The sequence below is a fragment of the Triturus cristatus genome, chromosome 4_2 (assembly GCF_964204655.1).
Source record: "Triturus cristatus chromosome 4_2, aTriCri1.1, whole genome shotgun sequence".
Lineage (NCBI taxonomy): Eukaryota > Metazoa > Chordata > Amphibia > Caudata > Salamandridae > Triturus > Triturus cristatus.
The window spans coordinates 804,104,749-804,125,342 of record NC_140586.1 but is presented as its reverse complement, the minus strand read 5'-3'; positions in this window follow the sequence as shown (position 1 = coordinate 804,125,342).

The following is a 20,594-nucleotide window of genomic DNA, read 5'->3' as shown; positions in this document are numbered from 1 at the left end:
TCCTGGGTAGAGGAAGATGAAGTTTGTTTTCTTCGCCCACCCGGGCTTGAGAGCTGAAAGAGTGACCGTCATAACCATGTGTCTATGGTCTTCTTTGAAGGATACACCGGTGCCTCATGGGAAGTAGTGGAGTTATTGGGTCTCTATATTCTAATAGTAATAGTATTCACAAAAGGCATCTAGGAGCAGTAAAGTTTGGATTCCTAACTTTACTACTACTAAATGCCTTTTGTGAATACCAAAAGTCGCAAAGTTAGGATTTTGTCTCAGTTTAGTAGTAGTAAAGTTAGGAGTCCTAATTTTACTAGTACTAAATGACTTCTGTGAATACCAAAAGTAGTACGTTTAAGATTTTATCTCAGATTAGTTCTGTGAATCGGCCCCAATATGTTTTCTACCAATATTCTGAACTTCAACCAAATACCTGTGGCTCTTCCTTGAGATCACAACTTAACTACCTGTGATTACAGAGACTCGTGAAATTGAAACGGTTTAGAACAGTGTCTCTTAAGCAATGGTCCGTGAACCATTGTGGGTCTATGACGCCTACTTAGGGGGTCTGCAACTGTTTAGAAATTTTAAATAATATTAGCAGATTGTAAAATTGCAAAATGTAGAATTGAGCAATTTAAATTTGAAATTTGAGACAAAAAATTAAATTGGAATCCTTAGTTTGATTCATGGATGGAAGGTTTGCATCCCCAACTGAAGCACTGGTATGAGAAGAAAAGAAAATAGAGGATGCATTAGGAGCAAAAAAGACAAAGCAATATGTTTGCCTCTAGCATATTGGTTCGTCTTTAAAAACTAAAACCAAATGTTAAAAGCTCCAAGCTTCCCATTAAAATTAAAATTTCATTTTTTGTATTTTTTGGTTTGTGAATTAAAAAAAAAATGAATTTATGTATTTTATGTATACATGTTTCTTTAGTTTTGTATATTTTTGAGGTTCTAATCAAAGAAATAACTTATGCTTCTAATAGTGACTCAGTGGGTGTGGGGGGGGGGGGGGCAGAAGTTAAAAATTGAAGAGCCATTGGTTTAGGCTGTTGGTCTGGAGAAATTACATGGGATTAGGGGCTGTGGGATCATCAGTTATGGACATTTAGCAAACCTTATTAAATCATTTCATTTCCCCTAGATTTACAGATGCTGAAACTTTGCTCTTTACTCTTGTTGCACTCTGAAGCAGCTGGCATTTAAGACACAGGTCTGTCCAAAACTATAACCCCATTTCGATGTTCATAGAATGAGGTTTTAATTCTAAAGTTGGACTGTATTTTCGAGTTTAGTATTATCTTTTGAACTGATTTTTTTGTATTGTTTGATATCGTCCCAGTTTTGTAGAGGCATATGCTTGCGTTACTTATATTTTTTGTAATGCTTTTAATTAACTATGCAAAGAAAACTATTCATTCGATAAAACTGTAACTACAAAAATACTCATGTTGGTCCACTACGCATCAAAGAACCCTTTACAGTTCCACCCTCCTGGGCACCATGAATTTCTTCTTTGACAAGAAAGTCTCCCTCCCTTCCCCCAAAGGGCTGCGTCACAGTTGAATCGAATTCTCAGGATCCCGATGAAAGTGCAGTCTGCATCCCACATGAACCGCGGCGGAAACCGTGAAATATATAAACGCTGCAAAACACAAACTTAAAACGTTTGATCTTTCAGCTGGCAAGCGTAACTAAGGTGCCACAGCGTGTGAAGGTTAGTAAATTGTGGGATGCGCTGCTAAAGCAACATCGCCACGCTTGGAAATGAAATATACTAGTGATAGATCGGCGTTCGGACCATTTCTCTAACAGCCAAGGGTGTAGAATTTTCTCATGAAGAACACCACATGGGGCTGAGTATTAAAAAGTAAGATCCGACCTGTTTACCACTGTGGCTGCTGCTGCTTGACACCTTTGAAAAACAAGCATTTGCAATGCAATAGGTCTTGCATCTTTGAGAGTTAGAACTATTGGCTTTGTAAATGACAATGTCTTTTACCTATGTGTTTTGGTTTTGAGTGCAGTGGATGTTTGAACAGAGACATAGCTGCAGCACTGTCTAGGGGACTAAGAATGGGGAATTACTACTGGGAACAGAAACACAGCTGCAGCACTGTCTAGTTTAGAATGGGGGAGTTACCAACAGGACCAGAAAAGCAGCTGAAGCACTGCCAAGGGGACTAAAAATGAGGAATTACCACTGGGCACAGAGATACAGCTGCAGCACTGCCTAGAAGACTTAGCATGAGGAATTACCACTGGGAACAGAGACACGGCTGCAGCACTGCCTAGAGGACTTAGAATGGAGGAGTTACTGATGGAACCAGAGAAGCAGCTAGCAGCACTCTCTTGACGTCTTAGAATGAGGAATTACCAAAGGGACCAGAGAAGCAGCTATCAGCACTGCTTCTGGGACTAAGAATGAGGAATTGCCAACTGAACCAGAGAAGCAGCTAGCAGCACTGCTGAGAGACCTTAGAATGAAGAATTACCAATGGGACCAGAGTAGCAGCTAGCAGCACTGTTTAGAGGACTTGGAATGAGGAATAACCACCGAGAAGCAGCTAGCAGCATAATAAAAGTGGCACCAAAATAAAAGTAGCCCTATTAGTGAATTAGAAAGCTAAAAAAGTGGCACATGTTTTCAAATCAGGGACGTTTTGAACTTGTAAAGACACTCTGTATAAGTGTTTTGCAAGGTATGGAGCACTGCATGGATTTGATCTTGCTGCAGATAAGATCCATTGTAATATCAGTGAAATCAAGAGTAAAAATGCTACCAGCAGATAGTAAAACTGGCTCACACGCTAACCTTTCAGACCAGCCCATCGGGCACTGCCCAATTGCCTGATAGGCCAGCCCGACTGTGCTGCTTGGTGCTTTACCCAAGTGATAATTACTGGGGGTTGCCTTTCTGGATCAAAAGCTCTGCTTGGAACAATGCTAACTTTCATAAATATGATATCTTGTTGACTGGACTATTTACAATAAAAGAAGGATTAACACCTAAAACACAAGCCTTTAAGCAACCTCAAACTAAAATAACTAAAATAACGCTATTTTTTATTAACACATTTTTTTAGCATGATCATAACATCCAAAATCTAGGTTTAAGAGCAAGTGTTACATGTTTTGTGTTTCATTAAAGAATATATGGGGCACAGTGAAAGAACTCCGTATACACAGGACCACTTGACTGCTTGTCTTATCCGCGGTGAAATAAAAAATGATGGGGCTCCCTACAGAATGTGAAGAGGGCGAAAGATTGACACTAGAGTCACATTTGGCATGACTGAACAATTTAATGTGAAGCCGGTTTAAAGTTAAGCAAGGATTCAAAGTCCTGATGAAGATCTCATTAGAACGAACACCCCACCACAGATGTCGAAACGTTATGCATCACGGAAAGAGATGAAAAGCATATTTGAGGATTTTTTTTCTTGAATCAGGAGATAGTAAAATCTCACAGAAACACTTCTAATACACATAAAAAAAGGAAGAGACTCTTCTATAGATTGATATTTTCTTAGACCACAGGGGGGTTGATTGACTGACAACAAATGTCTGTAAATATTGTGTTATTTACATATGTTGTCACCGGAACCATCTCAATAATGTTTGCTGTAAGCTTATTTGTTTGATAGGTCCCCAATATTATACTTATACATGGTGTTTCTTGTGCTGGTGAAAAATAAAGGAAAAGAGTCAATGACAGAATAGATATACACGTGATGCAACTAAATAAGTGTCAGGTGATGTTTTTAAACTGAAACATCTATGGTTAACCGGGGGAGTTTATTTTCTCTGAGGCCATAGCAGAGGGGCATCCTCCCAAGATAGTGGCCACAGTTATCTTCTTTAAAACCAAAATGTATGATCCTCAAATCAAACAAGATCACAGTGTTTGACTGCTCCAACAAGAAGAGCAACTCATCACACTAGAGAAAATTGCTGCTTTTCATGGAAGTCGAGATGCCACAAAGAAAGCACAATACCGCACTTCATGGGCAAGTAAAATACTATTGAGATTTGATTAGAAAGAAGAGGCTTGGCACTGACATGGCTGGTGCTCACCTGTCAGCACCATCAGCAAAACCACCACTTGACAGGTGAGATATCTGGCCATGGCCTGGGGGTCGCATCCCAGACGTACTTGCCAATGCGCTCTATCGATCAGGCTGTGTGAGAACCACCAAATCAAGGCCTCCTGCCGGATCTCAAACATGGCACAGCATCCCGCCTTATGAAAGTCATCAAAGGGTTGTGGTCCTGAGGTTAGTTCTGCTATACAGGTAAGATGTTGGCCAGTGTCAGAGCAGTGTTGTCTCCTACACACTAGGATGCTGGTTCACATAGGCTACAAATAAACCAACAGGATACAGGCGATCACACGATCCAGCTCATCTGGTTCTTTCATGAGACCTGTAGGGGTACAATGCTCCAAGCAGTAGTTTTACTTTTCTTTGGAGCGGAAAAGGCCTAAAAAGATCCCAAATGTCTGCACTCAAAAGGGGCATAGAAATAAGGCCTCACTAAAAAGGGGAGATGTTTCACCAAGTCATGCATGCTTAAAACCCTATGCCAGACCCTTCTGCACTCTTGTTCAGAGGTCCAACCTGTGTAGTTTTTCCAAAGATTCTTGTGGCACTGTTGAGTTTAACCACTGCAGATGCATTAATAGTTATTACGTCACCTCTTCCTGCAAAGCTGGAATATAAGTTTGACAAGTGTCTCCAGACAGACACAAGGATCAGACATTAATCTATTGGAAGATTTCAAGCTTTCAGAAACAAAACAGAAACACAACTTGGCCCATCTTGATAACACATATGACAGCTTCTCAGCCCATCACAGCTACCAGCAGCAGGGTAAGTGGGCAGGCCCACACCCTGTACCCCTTCCCCCTCCAAAATACTACCCCTTGACCAAAAACCGAAGGAGCATGGGACACTCACCACTAATGCCATCTCATTCCCCTAAAAGATTTGCCAGCCTTTCTGGGAGAATGCTGTCTTGGGATGAGGGTGTTATCCATAGTGTGTAAGGGAGGGGTCCTAGCTATGTTGAAGGAGGTGGAGGGGGGGGGGCTCACTGAGTCCGGGGGATACTGATAGAAACTTCATGAGATGTGCTGGCAGGTTTAAGGGTTGTGGGCAGGTCACTTAAACCTGATCCGAGAGGGCAGTGTCTGGGCTACTGGCCACAGGCATTTCATTTATTACCGCAGCGAGTCAGAACTGATTCCAAGGCAGAGGAGCTTTCCATTTCCACTCAGACTTGAACGGATGGGCGTATGTATAAGTTAAAAAGAGCAAAACACACAATATGAGGGATGGAATGTTGCACATTGGCAAAACATTCACCCCCAGTCACAGATCTGGGTTTAATCCATCGTTATTTTGCTCACCACCACCCCAGTTCAGACATGGCCATATGCAAATCACTCTTGACCCTGTGCCTCATGGGAACAGTCCAGCCCGAATTGCCAAGCCATGTCTTCCCTGGACCGGAATCAAGCATCCTAGGACCGGTTTTGGGGTTTCACCTTGACTCCAGTGGCGTAGTGAGCACGGGACCCACGTCTGGGCATACTCTTCCCACATAGGGCGAACAGCAAAACACACAAGATGATGGACGGAATGTTGCACATTGACAAACCATTCACCCCCAGTCACAGATCTGGGTTTAATCCATCGTTATTTTGCTCACCACGCCATCCCAGTTCAGACATGGCCATGTGCAAATCACTCTTGACTCTGTGCCTCATGGGAACAGTCCAGCCCGAACTGCCAAGCCATGTCTTGCCTGGACCGGTTTCGGGGTTTCACCCCTCTTCAGCCAGGATAGCTTGACTCCAGTGGCGTAGTGAGCACGGGACCCACGTCTGGGCATACCCTTCCCACATAGGGCGAACAGCAAAACACACAAGATGACGGACGGAATGTTGCACATTGGCAAAACATTCACCCCCAGTCACAGATCTGGGTTTAATCCATCGTTATTTTGCTCACCACACCACCCCAGTTCAGACATGGCCATATGCAAATCACTCTTGACCCTGTGCCTCATAGGAACAGTCCAGCCCGAACTGCCAAGCCATGTCTTCCCTGGACCGAACTCAAGCATCCTAGGACCGGTTTCGGGGTTTCACCCCTCTTCAGCCAGGATAGCTTGACTCCAGTGGCATAGTGAGCACGGGACCCACGTCTGGGCATACCCTTCCCACATAGGGCGAACAGCAAAACACACAAGATGATGAACGGAATGTTGCACATTGGCAAGACATTCACCCCCAGTCAAAGATCTGGGTTTAATCCATCGTTATTTTGCTCACCACGCCACCCCAGTTCACAACTGTTGTTTTTACATTTGTCACCCCAAGTGGGACAGGTATGCTCAGACGTGAGTCCCGTGCTCTCCATGCCACTGGAATCAAGCTATCCTGGCTGAAGAGGGGTGAAACCCCGAAATTAGTCCTAGGATGCTTGGTTCCAGTCCAGGGAGGACCTGGCTTGGCAGTTCAGGCTGGACTGTTCCGAGGCACAGGGTCAAGACTGATTTGCATATGGCTGGGTTCAAACTGGAATGGCATGGTGAGCAAAAAATGATGGATTTAGGCCCAAATCTCTGTACTGGGGTGAATGTATGACATTGTTCTGCATTCTGTCCATCAACTGTTGTTTTTGCATAAGTTAAAAAGAGCCCATGCGTAATGTAAACTCTTTCCCACACACCTAAATCATTACTTCCGCTGTAACAGAATGTGCACACCTGCTCATACTCAGATCAGCCTATTTGCAAGCGTGCTCGAGTGCAAATGTTAAACATACGCAACACATTGAAGGTTTATTGAGCAAAACTGAGGCATGAAACACTTGTGCTCCATTCTTTACCAACCTCACTGCATAACACTGGCCGCTGGTGCATCAGGCTTGTGGAGCTCAGACCCTATCTACAGCACTGTCAATTGCCTCTGCAGTGCATCACACACAGATCACAGTTTTGCACATGAGTGTCAGTTGCCTTTAGTGCCCGCAATATCTCATAGCATGTGTGTGAAGGGAAGGGGTAAGACCAGCAAACTTTGAGTTGAGGGGTGTTTATCAGTCCTCAAGGCAATGAGTCATGAACCACAGTGCTGCTGCTCGCAGAGTGCAGATGTAGGTGTGGGATGCCAGGTTTTATTTAGACAGAGAATCTGTCCGGTCCTTTGGTGCTAGGAAATGGATCGCGAGGCGTTGGATGTGGTGTAATCGCCAGATCTTCCTACTTCATACTGGGGAACTAGATTAAAGTCTCTGCATCGGCTCAACATCCTGTGATTCTGTGCTAATTGCGTAATCTCCCTTTGCCTACAAACATAAAGGTGTCCTTGTGTAAAGTAACTGGTGCTCATGTAAAGTGCTCCTAAACCTTCGGTTCGAATTTGCGCTGTATAAAAACTGCACTGAAAACAAGGCAATAATTGTTGAAAAAAAAACAGATCCAGCTTTCTCGTCAGGCCGTTAAGGGGAGGGCCTAGGGAGGAGGCAGCTGCAGCCCACGAGAGGGAGCGAAAACCAGCTATTCACAACACAAGCAAGCTGCGAGGGGTCTGAGGTGTTGTTCTGGGATGCACAGGAGATTAAGTGAACTGGGAGCAGCGGCAAGGACAGAGCGAAAGACAAAGTAGTGCACTCAAGGAAAACAAATGGCCCATAGTGAAAGGATTCATGTAGCAGGGGCAGTCTCCGGGGTGGAACAAAAGGAGGAACTACTAAGTTTATTCACCAATGATAGTCCAGCATTTCTAAAGGACAGTAAGAGGAACCAATGAAAAATGTGGGCATTTTTATAAGTCAATTTCTAGATTCAACATGTCTCGTCAAGACAGCGCATGCATGCGCTGCCTAAGTGAGACATAAAGGTGTGTGAGTAAGTGTGTGCATGCTCGGTCTGTGATTCTGTCTTTTAAATTTGTGCATGGGAGTCGTTAGATGTGTTGGTATGTCTATATCTGTACAAATGCCTATCAGTGTTCTGTCTGTCCACCCCTGTCTACATCTGTCTGCCTTCTTGCATGTTGTCTTTAAATGCATGTTTTTATGTTGCCTGTGAATGTGTTCCAAGTTATGTTGTGTATGCACATACCTGTAGGTGTGTTGTTTGTCTATTATTCACCCTGCAAATCGCTGCTTGTGTTCATGTTTACTTTTGGTGAATTTGTGACATTGTTTGAGTTAACCACTTACCTCCTAACTGACATACCCTGTGTAAATATTGTTAACAAACAATTCCCTTCCACTTTCGATATGTTGCTGTGTCTCTTCCGGTACGCTCCCCAGGCCCAGCACCCCCATATTCAGTTATTAATTTGTAAAAGAATAAGTGGTGGGGCCCAAAGTTTTTTCGGAAGCACAAGGCCGGGGTGTCTAATACCATGGCTTGGTTCCATCTCATGCCTCTGTAATCCACAACCAGACACTCCTGCCTTTTTATGTCATTCTTGCAGGTTCCTGCTTTCTCTCTTTGGCACTGTTTTTCCACCTTTCTCTTTCTCCTTCTTTCTCCTTCTTTCCCCCTCTTTGTGTTCTCTCTCTTGCTCTGGATCAAAGTCAGTTGAGACAAAATAAGTGCCGGGCCCTAAAAGTGAGTGCCAGTGGACCCATATTAATTATTAGCCCCCTATATTTAACATTGAACAGGTCTGGCAGGTGAAGAGATTGCTTACAAAACAAAAGTTTAGCTTGAGTTAACACTGCCTTCACCTGTGAACAGGTTTGGCGTGTGAGGTAAAATTGAAGACCTGCACTGCACTGAGAAAAACTTCAAACCATTTAAAATAAAATTTCCAATGATCTTTGAAACTGCTCCTCTATATTCTTTTACACAAATTAGCATGATATGAGGGAAAATCATATTGCTGTATGAGTTACTGGAATGTATGCATTACTGAATGCATGTCTTACTTTGCCAAGACTTTCTTGTTTGAAGTGGATCTCTAATAGAAATGTTATTTCACAACCCTTTGGAGTGATCCTTCATGACACATCGTCACCCTGATCCTTATTTAGACCACATAGGGCCATGTAAAAGGCAGTGTTCCTGGAGTGCAAGAGCTAATGCAACTATTGTTGGAGCCCTCCGGGCACTTTGGTATTACAGAATTCGCTGCAGACACTTGTGGGAACCCTCCTGTAATATGGCTTGTGTTGGAACGAGATGTGCACGAGTGTGAACACCCAGGGAGGTTCCCTCATTTGCATGGAGGCGTGACCCCATGAATACAATGAAAACCTTTGTGTCAACACCTGTGCTGTATTGCAAATGTTGGCACAATGGCAAAGAATCTGTCAGGAGGTACCCAGACTGTGTGCCCCTTAGAAGGTAGCACACAGTCAGTGCACCACCGGAGGTGCCCCTTTGGAGTGGGGAAAAGGGGTTTAAGGGTACCCCACGCATCCCCCTGCTGTCAGGTGCAATCACTCATAGCAGCTGCCACAGGGGGACCTCAGCAACCTGAAACTGGAGCTGTGTCCCATTTGCAGTAAATGTCAGCCCAGCTGTCGAATCAGCCTGTCTGCCTTTCACTAACCCATGGTTCACAGTGCATCACAAGTTCATGCCTGCACTGCAAAGAGTGCCTTTGCTGTAATAGGGCTCACTGTCCCAGTCTGCACTAGGTGTGCCCTCTCTGTAATTTGGCCTCAGACCTCTTGTCTATCTTTACCCTCAGCCATCTGGCCTCCTCCATTCCTTAGTGCTTCCAAGTGGACTTAAGGTGGTATATGTAGAAGCAAAAATGACATTATGTGACACTAAGGCTAATACCCTGACAAAGGGAGGCCCACACAGACACCAGGAAACTGACACATTGACACAGGAGCGCCAACAAAGGGGTGCTAACACTGTTACTGGGCACTGCCACAGGCACACCAACACTCACATGGAGATATTTACACGGATACAGCGATAAAGGAGCACTGACACTAGGACACTAACAAGAGGACACTGGCATAGGGACACTGGCAAATTGACACTCACTATAGCCTTGGAGCCCGCAGTGGTGGGCTCTACCGGCCATTAAAGACATGCTCCAGTGTTCTTTAACAAGGGAGCAGGCCTTTAATGTCCAGTAAAGCCCACTACAGAGGGCTCTAAGGCTATTATAACATGCTGGCCCTAGAGGGCAGAATGTTCTAATTAGTAAAAACAGACGCCTCTCCACCAAGGGGGTTTGAATCCCCTCGGGCTCCAAGAGGCTTTTGTTCACAGCGGCAGCTGTGAACAAAGTCAAACATTGGAATGCTGGCCCTCTAGGGCCAGAATGTTCTAATAGTCTTAGAGCCCTCTGTAGTGGGCTTTAGAAGCCCGGGGCACTCCATTGTTTTCAATGGAGCTCCCAATATTCTAATGTTCTGATATTATAAAGACACAGGAAAACCAAAATAGACACTGGGACTCTGGAGCAAGGGACACTCAGACCGAAGCAACAATATTGACACAGGAAAAGTAACACTGGAGCACTAACGGGCACAAAGACTAATTCTGTGACGCTGGCATGGCACTGGGGCACTCACACAGAGCAGTCTCACTAGGACATTCACAGGATAACGCTAAGATACAGTGATATTGACAGTAAGATAGTGACACTAACACACAATCTCAGAACAGTGACACGGGGACATTTGCTAACCCTTTTTACTGGATTTGCGTGTCATAAGTGATGCACACTTGGTGCAAAGTGTTGTGATGGGATTTATTTTCCAAAACAAAACCATATTTGCATTAGAAAGTAGCTCAAACTAGCATGAAGTTATGCGCTACATTTTAATACTTGTCAGTAAGGTGGCATGCCAAGGATGGTACATGGGCATTCCCATGCAACCACCCATGAATATTAATGCAAATCCCTATTTTCAAGCATTTGTAGACTGGGATTTGCACCAGAAATGTACTTATATAAAAGTCTCCACATTGTTCGAATTTTGTATACATGTTACACTGCACAACACACATGCAAAGTATTAAAGCAGAGTTTTTGTACTGGGCATTTCCCCCAGTACAACACCTATGCTTTACAGAACGCAAACTCCCATGCATTATAGTGCAGGGGTGTGTGCATTGACGCATCGCAGCCTAAAGTGTGCCAGTGCTGGGGGAGAGAAAAACAACACCATATATTAGTAGATATGACGCCGTTTTTCTCTCTCCCTTTGCCACGAGGTAATGCAATAACTTTGGGTTGAAGTTAGTAAATATGTTGCTTTAGTGCATTGACATGTGGATACTGAGAGAGTGTGCTGATGCAAGGAAACTGACCTAAAGCTATTGGTTCTGGGACACTACCACTGGGACAAGGGCACAAGAGCACTGACACAAGAGCACCAACACAGGCATGGGCATGTAGACATGGGGACAGTAACATTGGAACATTGACATGGATCACGAACATTGACAATTGTAGGCTGACACGGGGGCAACAGCACAAACATTAAGAGATTGACACAGCAGCACCAGCATTGACACAGCAACTCTGATACAAGGACACTGACACTGAGACACTACCAAGGGGCCACAGATTCGTGTTTACTGACACAGTAGCACAAACACTGACATGGGGATATTGACCTGGGAATAGTGACACTCGAATCCTGTCCCTGGACACAAACACTGATGCTGCAGCAATGGCATGGGGCAGTAACCCTGGAAGGCAGGGACACCTGAGACTAAATACAGCTACAGTCCTTTCTTCACCAGAGTACAGCCAGATCAATAGTTGTGTGAATGATCGATAACAAAGCAGCGCCTTATTTAGAAGGAGTCACCTACCAATGATGTCATCAACAACACTTGAACAACAAGTTGCTTCTTTGTGTGACAAATGGCCAACAGCATGGCACAACGGTAAGTCCGCTCTAGCCAGCATAGGCTGTGTACTATGGATCTGAGAGACCGCAGACAGGTCAAACACCTAGGATGTGTGCGTTGCGTTCACCATATATGAGACATGTTACATTTCTGGTACGAATGACTGCTGGACCCATCATCTTCTCCTGGAAATAGCCCAGAAACACCCTTTTGCGTGTTTTACTAGGAGGTCGTCACATCACGTTGTAAATCAGTGTTGGCGCAGTGTGAAGGCCAACTTTCCATACTGAAAAACTTTAGCAATGTTTTATTGATGCTGCCATTCACACCACGTTGTGTCTTCAATTGCAGAGTAAATTTGATCCTAGGATACTGAATACTTGTGTCTTCGAGTGTCCGTGGTAACTTTTAGTAGATTTGATCCTAGGATACTGAATATAAGATACTCATGTTTCGGCACGACACCCTGACAGGGATATGTCACAGAGACACTAACACAAGGCCAGTGCCTGGGAGACACGGCACTAGGTTACTGACCTGTGGTTGCCGACATTGGGACATTGACCCTGCGATAAAGACACAGGCATTGAGATTGACACTAGGACACTAACATGGACATTGGTAAATGCAACACTGCAAGGCTTACTGCCACAGTGAACTGCCTAAGCACAGAGACTCTGACTCTGGCACCAAAGGACACTGAAACTAACACGCTAAGGTGCTACGAATGGCACATGGACAATGACATGGAAGAATTGATAGGGTGACATTAACAGTTGGGCACTACCATTGAGAGATAGGTAGATGGGGTGATAAAGACACTGGCATTGATACTGGAACACTGCCAGCTTCTGGATTTGATGGCTGGGTGGTAGGGCGGAGGGGTGGGGGCACAAAAAAGAAAACTAACTCCCTTTTCTAACTTGCTACACGACTTCGTCCTCCCGGGGGTATCATCACTCATCCTGAAAGCCCCGGACCAGGAAACTGCACTACCCAATACTGGCACTGCTCTCACAGCATGAGAGCAGTGCCAGGATTGACTAGAGCAGGCTCTCTCCATGCTCCTATGAGTACTGGAGGTCTGTGGTTTCTTTAACCCAGCCATGGACAGCTGGGTTAGAGAACTTTAAAATGCACATGTGTGGCTACTGTCCCAAGATGGCCAGCGAAAGAGACATGCACGTTTTTAAGCGCACAGCTCCCTGTTGCTGCCACTCGGCAGCACTGGCCCTGCCCCGTCCTGACACATAGGGGTCTATTAGGATGGTGGGCGGACTCAAGTCCGCCCGCCACCTTAGTGGTGCTGGGACTGGCCGCCAGTGGTGCGGCGGTCCGGCTGTGCCAATTAGCATGCGACTGCCACCATGGCGGTCGCATCCTGTAAATTTAACATTGTGGTGGACGGTGCTGTATTCAGCACCCGCCACAATGTTAAAAGGGCATGTTGTGCATTTGCCTGCACAACGTGATAGGCACCGCTTGGTGACTGCCACATTGTGCATGCAAATGTCAGGGGGTACCATGGGTACCCGCCAAGTGCAGCCACCCGCCCCCCAAAGCCCTGGGGGCCCGCAACAGGCCCCCAAAGGCATTCTCTGCATGTCTTTCCCTGGTGGAGTCTCCGCCATGGAAGCGCATGAGACCGCCATCATCGTAATATGGATGGCGGTGCCTTCTAGGCACCGCCACCATATTGCAGGTCTTTTCCGCCCGGTAGGCAATCGGGCGGATTGCCTACCGGCTGGAAACTGGCAAATGGTCTTTCCATCGTAGTATGGCGGGGGGGAAAGGTTAGGCGGGCGGACGGGAATGGCGGGCGGATCGCGATCTGCCCACCATCCTAATAGACCCCTTAGTTTGGGATGGGTCACGGGTTGCTGAAAAATAAAATGGTAATGAATAAACTTTAATGCCATTTTATGTTTGAGCTCAGGGGCTTGTGGGGCGACGCTCCTCCGCTCAAATGGAGGAGCCGCCCTTGGTGGCCATTGGGCTAGTTCTTGTTCCTGTGACTGATCAAATTGGGCTCATCAACGCACCCATTCCCTGAGCTGTGCCCATCCCCCCAACGCTCTGTACCTACCTTGTCTGTCTGTCCTGCCACTTGGTCCATCAAGATTTTTCTCACAGGAGCAGGTCCAGTTAGATCAATGCTGACCGACACTTGTACCAGGTCTCTGTATTCACCCTACACATGGGTCTGTGTCCACATAACCATGTGCTCATGTGTTTAGAACTGCCTGTAAAACGTGTTTCATTATTATCCTAAAAATATAGCATTTGCCTCATATTTTGCCAAATGTGCTTTGAGGAAGAACTCGCAATTCAATGAATAATAACATTAATGTTTTAATAGGTTTTCGTCAATTTTTAGTGGCTGGAGGTGCTTTCAAAACACCATTTGACACACATTATCTGAAAGTTCCTAATGTTTCTACTACTAATTATCACAGATAGGTGTAAAGGCAGAATAACAGTAATTCTGTTTTTTAAATATGGCAAAATATAATGCAATCTTTAAAATGGAAGTGTATTATACAATTTCTAAAGGAAATTGCATGGGGGGACTGCGCCAACGCGTAGTTCAAGAGCCCGTTTGTGCTGTACGTCTTCCTTGGGCAATGGCGTAACTAAACTTGAGGGCCCCCCTGCAAAGTACATGGAACCCCCCCCCACGCTTCGGACCCAGTCAGGAGCTCTCAGGCCAGGTGCCCACTGCTTGTGCACAGTGCCAGAGGGGGCCCCCTGGAGCTCGGGGGGCCCCGGCACTGCTGGGACTAATGCTGCGTCACTGTCCCTGGGCCATGCCTGTCGAACTTCAAAGGCTCCCTGTTCTGTGGGCTCCGCTAAAAAAACTTTCTTCTAAATTCTCATTAATATGGATTTATTATTCAATTCCTCAGCCTTTCTGTCAGTGTTCTTACCTTTGATTGTATCGTCATGCATTCTGATTTATATATATTTTTACATTGAATAACCTTTGCGCTGCAACGCATTTTAAATCCTTACGGTCCTTCATTAAAGGTGATGTACAGCAAAATACTGCATTTCTCAGCCAGAGTGCATTGGTGTAGATTGATTTTTGCTCTTGCCCTCTATGTGTATGAGAAGGCATGTGCAGGTCCGGACTGGGGAACCAGAAGCAACCCTGGAAATAATTGCCTAAACCAGCCCTGCTCCATTTGTCTCCTCGCACACTCTCCCTCTTTCCACCCATTTATTTTCTCTCCGTCTCTCCTCCCTCTTCTCCCTCTCTGATCACTTTCTCTCTCTGCCTTTTCCCTCCCTTTCTCTCTCTTGAAACCTCCCAGTGCCTGCTGCAGTTAGTCTCAGGGAAAAAAGTGACAGAGGCACAAGAAGCAACCATGGGGTTTCAAAGCCCGGTAGAATGAAAGGCTGTCTAGCCCTAGGTGTGTGTGCTAGACGAGTTGCGCAGCCATCTTGTCTAGTTCCTGTACCAGGACATCCTTTCAAAGATGTCTGCCCACTTCCGTGTCCAGAATGTATCTATGTATGTTTTTTGCATGAGTGTGTTTGTGCCTCTATGTGTTGTTTCTGTAGATGTGAATGGAGCCATTCTTTGTTTTGTTCGGTGCAGGTGGATATATATACATTTCTGATCATCTGGGTGGAGGACAGCGTTCCGTGCTTAATTTGTAATGGGCCACTACTGCTTGCAGCACCCATTGCCCCTGCCAGCACTGCCAATGACTATATTTTGAAAAAAGGAGGCAGCACTCAGTAACCCAGGGACCTGGGTAGAATAGAGATTAAAGACACAAATAGAACCCATGGGCAAAGTGTAGCCCTTGATGTCCACAGCAATCGTTTCTTAAAGAACTCTTCTTACAAGTAAGGATTATTTATACATTCAATGCATTTTATTTCATTTCAACAAATTATTATTTCAAAATCAAATAATATCAAATATTGAATCAAGGTTCTCCTATCTGGTGACAGCGCAGTGAAAAGTGATGAACGTGAATGAATATTACCCTGGTACTATATACAATACTCTATACATGTGACTGAAAAGGACAGTATTATGTTAATAAAGACACACATCTTACAAGTGTTAAGATCCACAATCAAACACCAAAGTAGTCCCCAATCAAATATTGTCAACGTTTCGACTCTCAAAGCCAAATGAATCAGAAATGGGTCTTCATCAGGAGAGAAGATTAACGGAGACACCTAAAGGAAATAAAGAATAATGTGTAGGAATCCCAGATGATATTTCCCATGTATGTTGTATTTCTAAAATTGTGGTATATGGCATAACAGAAGAATTGTGGCAGTAGCCGTAAAGCAAGGAGGTAAAATGCCTCATGCCCATTTGGTAGGAAAAAACAGCTACGGTTGGAGTGTTATGGGTCACTCAGATACCTCGGTGATGGTGTCGCTGCACCAGCTGCACTATTGATAGCTATTCCCCTGCTTGCAAGATTGCAGAAGGCATGGGCCAGCATTGCTATTTAACAGGAGTGCTGGATCTGGAAGCAGAGACTGCATGACTTAAGCACCTAACTGACTAGGAATCCAAGCTTGGGACTGAGGGTGTAGCCTAGCTCACCATCTCCCCACATGCTCTAACATTAGGGCTTTCACAGAAAGCAGGGCCCATTGACCCCTCCTGGCGTCAAGTGGCTAACTCAACAAATTTTGCCCTACCTAGATGTTGTAGGGTCATTCTGAGCTGTGCATCAACCAACAGCGCGTTGAGCATATTGCGCACAAAGATGCAAGGGTCTACTGTTTGCAAATGGTATTACAACACTTTAACGTGAAGGTTATTAGGTTAAAATGACAATCAGAATGCTTGGCCAGAGACTTACCCTTCCGGGTCCCTGAATCCTTTCATCCAATGCTGATTTTTCACTAGCAGTCCTGCAGGGTTCAACACCATACAAATATACTTTCATCATTTTATTGCACTCCTCATTTTTAATCACATCACTGCTTCCAGTGGGGAAATCCCACCAGTATACCCTCAAGTGCCCACAGAGAGGATAGAGGCCCCCAGGGTTTAGGTGTATCTCTCTGTCCTAATTGTCATGGGTAGAGGTCATGAAACCTATGTGAACCAAAATACGTGCCCCACCCTTGCCCAAGGAGGGATGTCACAGCATGTGGTGTGTTGTGAAAGTATAATCACAGTGTCTCCCCTTGGAGGTATACATTCTAAGAACTGTCGCTTCACTCCAAATAAGCACAGACCTTATCGGATTAAATGTTAAGCTTTTTCAATGGGGTGCACATGTGAGGGTAGATTGCATCCCATAAGGGGAAAATGAGAGGAGATCCCTTTCAGGGGCTCAATACCCTCTCCAGCCATCCAGATCTGTCATGAATCACACACATATATTGGTTGAAAAGGGGATCAGCTTTGTTAGGGCCCAAATGGCCTCTTATCAGATGCATCCGGACCTCAAGACCTATGCCTAAGATTCACAAGCTCTATTTAGGATCATGCTGGACCATATAGTTCCAGCAATCCCTCAATAATATTTCATTCCTCTAACTAAGAGGGATCAGTATTGTGGGTAGCATGACCCAGGCTTCTCCAACAAGCTGCAAGGTTGACTATCATTCCCCACTGATAACCAGGGGGACACTCTATAAAGGACTGCGTTGACAAAATTCCCGCTATGGGATAATCTAGAATCCAGTTTCTGATCGCTCTGCTTTCTGCCCTCACACCATATGCAATTCCCTGCTCCTCTAAGATTCAAACATGCCCTGCTCAAAGAGTTAAAATCTAGCAAAGAACAGCATCTTGTGAAACTAAAACAATGAATGGGGGACTCTGTACCAAGGCTGTTGATAGATCTACCGTGTCATTATATAATAGACGGTTGCATTATTGTTTTTTCTCTATGTTGATATGTTGCTGTCCATTCATCATGAAGCAACGTATTTGTTCAAAACCTCTATCACCACTTCCCCTTCTTATTCCAAAGACATGCAATGCAATGGACTATTTGTAAAACAGTTCTGGTTGGTTCTGGCTTGTTGCTATATATATTACCCCAGGCTGCTGGTGGTCCCTAATGAGACAACTGCCAATCCAGTCAAAGGGAAAGGACTGCCAAGTTAATACAACTCACCTATAGGGTTGATAGTTCCATAGGTTGGGTCCAACATATTGCCTACCTGTTTGTACTCTTCTAGTATTAGAGGTGTCTTACTTTTAACTAAACTACTCCATCTCTTCTGAGAGGCGTGGGAGCAGCTGTCTTCAGAAAGCTTCCTCCAGCAGCACAATACTGGCTTTGTCCCAGCTGTCCAATTTTCAAACACCAATAGATTCTGGCCCATCCTGATGGGACCTCCCCGATAGTGGGTTTCTGGAAAAGCACCAAACTCTTAGAGGCTATGAGATACTTACTGCGGGAAACAGTCGGAACACTGCGGCCTCAGCCAAACTTGTCTAACAAGCACAAGGGTAACCACGCTTGCCTTAACCACACATATGCCTTAACAATGCATATGTGTGGTTAAGGCAATGTGTGGTCTAGATGCCGAGTGGATGGGCAGAAGAGGAAGAAAGATCGGGAATCAGGAGCGGATGTGGTGTGGTAAGTGGAGTGGGGCTGGGTCTTGGGGGAGTCTTTGTTTGGGTGGGGGTAGGTTTTAGGACTCAAGAGGGGTACTGAGCTGTTTGTAGAGCAGGGAGCAGTTTTAGGGCTCAGGGCAGGCGGGCTGGGGTCGTGGTAGTTTTAGGGTGGGCAATTTTAGGGCTAAGAGCAGGGTGCGGGAAAAGGGACAGTTTACAGGGCAAGGGGCAGTTTTAGGCCTCAGGACAGGAGGGGCTGGGTCGGGGTACTTCATGGAAGTAGGGACCGGTTTTTAGGGCTTAGGGTGGGAGTGGCTGGGGTTGGGGTAGCCTTTGGGGCATGGGGTTAAGGTTTAGGACTCAGGAAGGGGGAAAAGGGACTTTTTAGAGGGCAGGGGGCAGTTTTAGACCTCAGGACTGGGGGGGGGGGAGATTGGGGTAGTTTAGGGATATAGGGACAGTTTTTAGGGTTCAGGGCTGGGGGGCCTGGGGTCAGGGTAGTTTTAGGGGGGTGGGTTAAATTTTTAGGGCTCAGGGCAGAGGGAAAATTGACAGTTTTTAGGGCAGAGGGCAGGGATATGATTTTTAGCACACATGTCCCCTTACCCATCATGTCTTTACAACAAAAATTGTGTGGTAAAGGCATGTGTGTTAAAGGCATGTGTGGTAAAGACGCAGTCATGGTAGAGACCGAGTGGTACAGGCATGCATTGCTCCAACATGCATTGTACCATCATACAACCACTTACTGCTCATTCTCTCTGCAGAACACACCCTGACCAGACTTACTACAGGCACAACTGTGCATGCAGGGCCAATTCCTTCCTAGCATCACGTACAGTGACACCGAGCCCTTCTCAGACAGTCTACCAGCCCTCTCTCCCATTGATAGGTGAAACTAACCACTGTACCACGCCTTTCTAGGCTGTGTCTTTCTTTCCAGCCTAATGCGGCTAACAGGTACATATACATAAGGCTCGCTTTCCTCCTGGCAGCGACATAAAGCCATTCACTCTACAAAGGAGGACCCTGACTGCTCTGATCCAATCTGATGCACCAATTTCTGCTGATTCTCCGAACAACACTTTCTACAAAAGACTTACAAAACTATCTGAATCTTCTAAAATATTCCAACAATAATTTATTGTTATACCTTACAGTTACACTTCATCGCAAAAATTGTGAAACTTATCTCTCCCAAGGTACACACAATTCTATGTTACTTGACCACACATCTGTAGTCCAGTTGAACAACATAATATAAATGACTATGGACTATTATTTAATTCTACAGTGTTGATGGTATTGTTTATAATATACATTTCTAACTATGGATCAGTCAGTGTATCCTCGACCACTCAGCCATTGCACCACATGCCCTGAACTATGTACACACCATGCCTAAGTATCTATGCAACCGCATCTTTGTGTCCTATATATTTATGTAACCTGCTATGACCCTAAAGAAAGTAACATCTGTCATATCTGCCCACTTAAAGAAAATGCTGAAATCTTAACACTTTTGTAACACTTAAACTCAAAAAAACGGGACGCATCCCTTCTGGATCCTGGTTCAATAAAGACCTTAATATGGAGAGACAACAACTCTCTCACCTCCAAGCCGAACTCCTAAAACACAAGAAACTTATGTACAGGGCAAAATCTTCTTTCTTTCAAGCTCTACTTGCCTGCTCTAGAAACAGACCTAAAGACCTTTGCAACATTATGTTATGTTATGTTATTTTTATTTGTACCGCGCACAGCTGCCCCAGCAAAGGGGCGTCCTGGCGCTTTGAGAAGGTGAACACAACACAGCACTAAAAGCGAACAAAAGGAGACGAGACACAACAGATAAGCTAAACAAATAAAAAGGTCTTGATAGCCCGTCTAAACTGAAGGAGCTCATCAATGGCCCGGATTTGTGGAGGAAGAGAATTCCACCAACTCGCTGCCAGGACTCGAAAGGAGCGGCCACCAATTCTGCTCAACTTAAAACGCGGGACCACTGCTAAGTTCTGGCCTAGCGATCTAAGAGTGCGAGAGGGGACATAGGTGATCAGCAATTTCTCCAAGATTTGTGGGGGAGTACCCTTTAGGATTTTAAATGCAAAGCAGAGAACCTTAAATCTAATCCTCTGCTGCACAGGGAGCCAGTGGAGAGAGCGCAGAGTATTGGACACCGAGC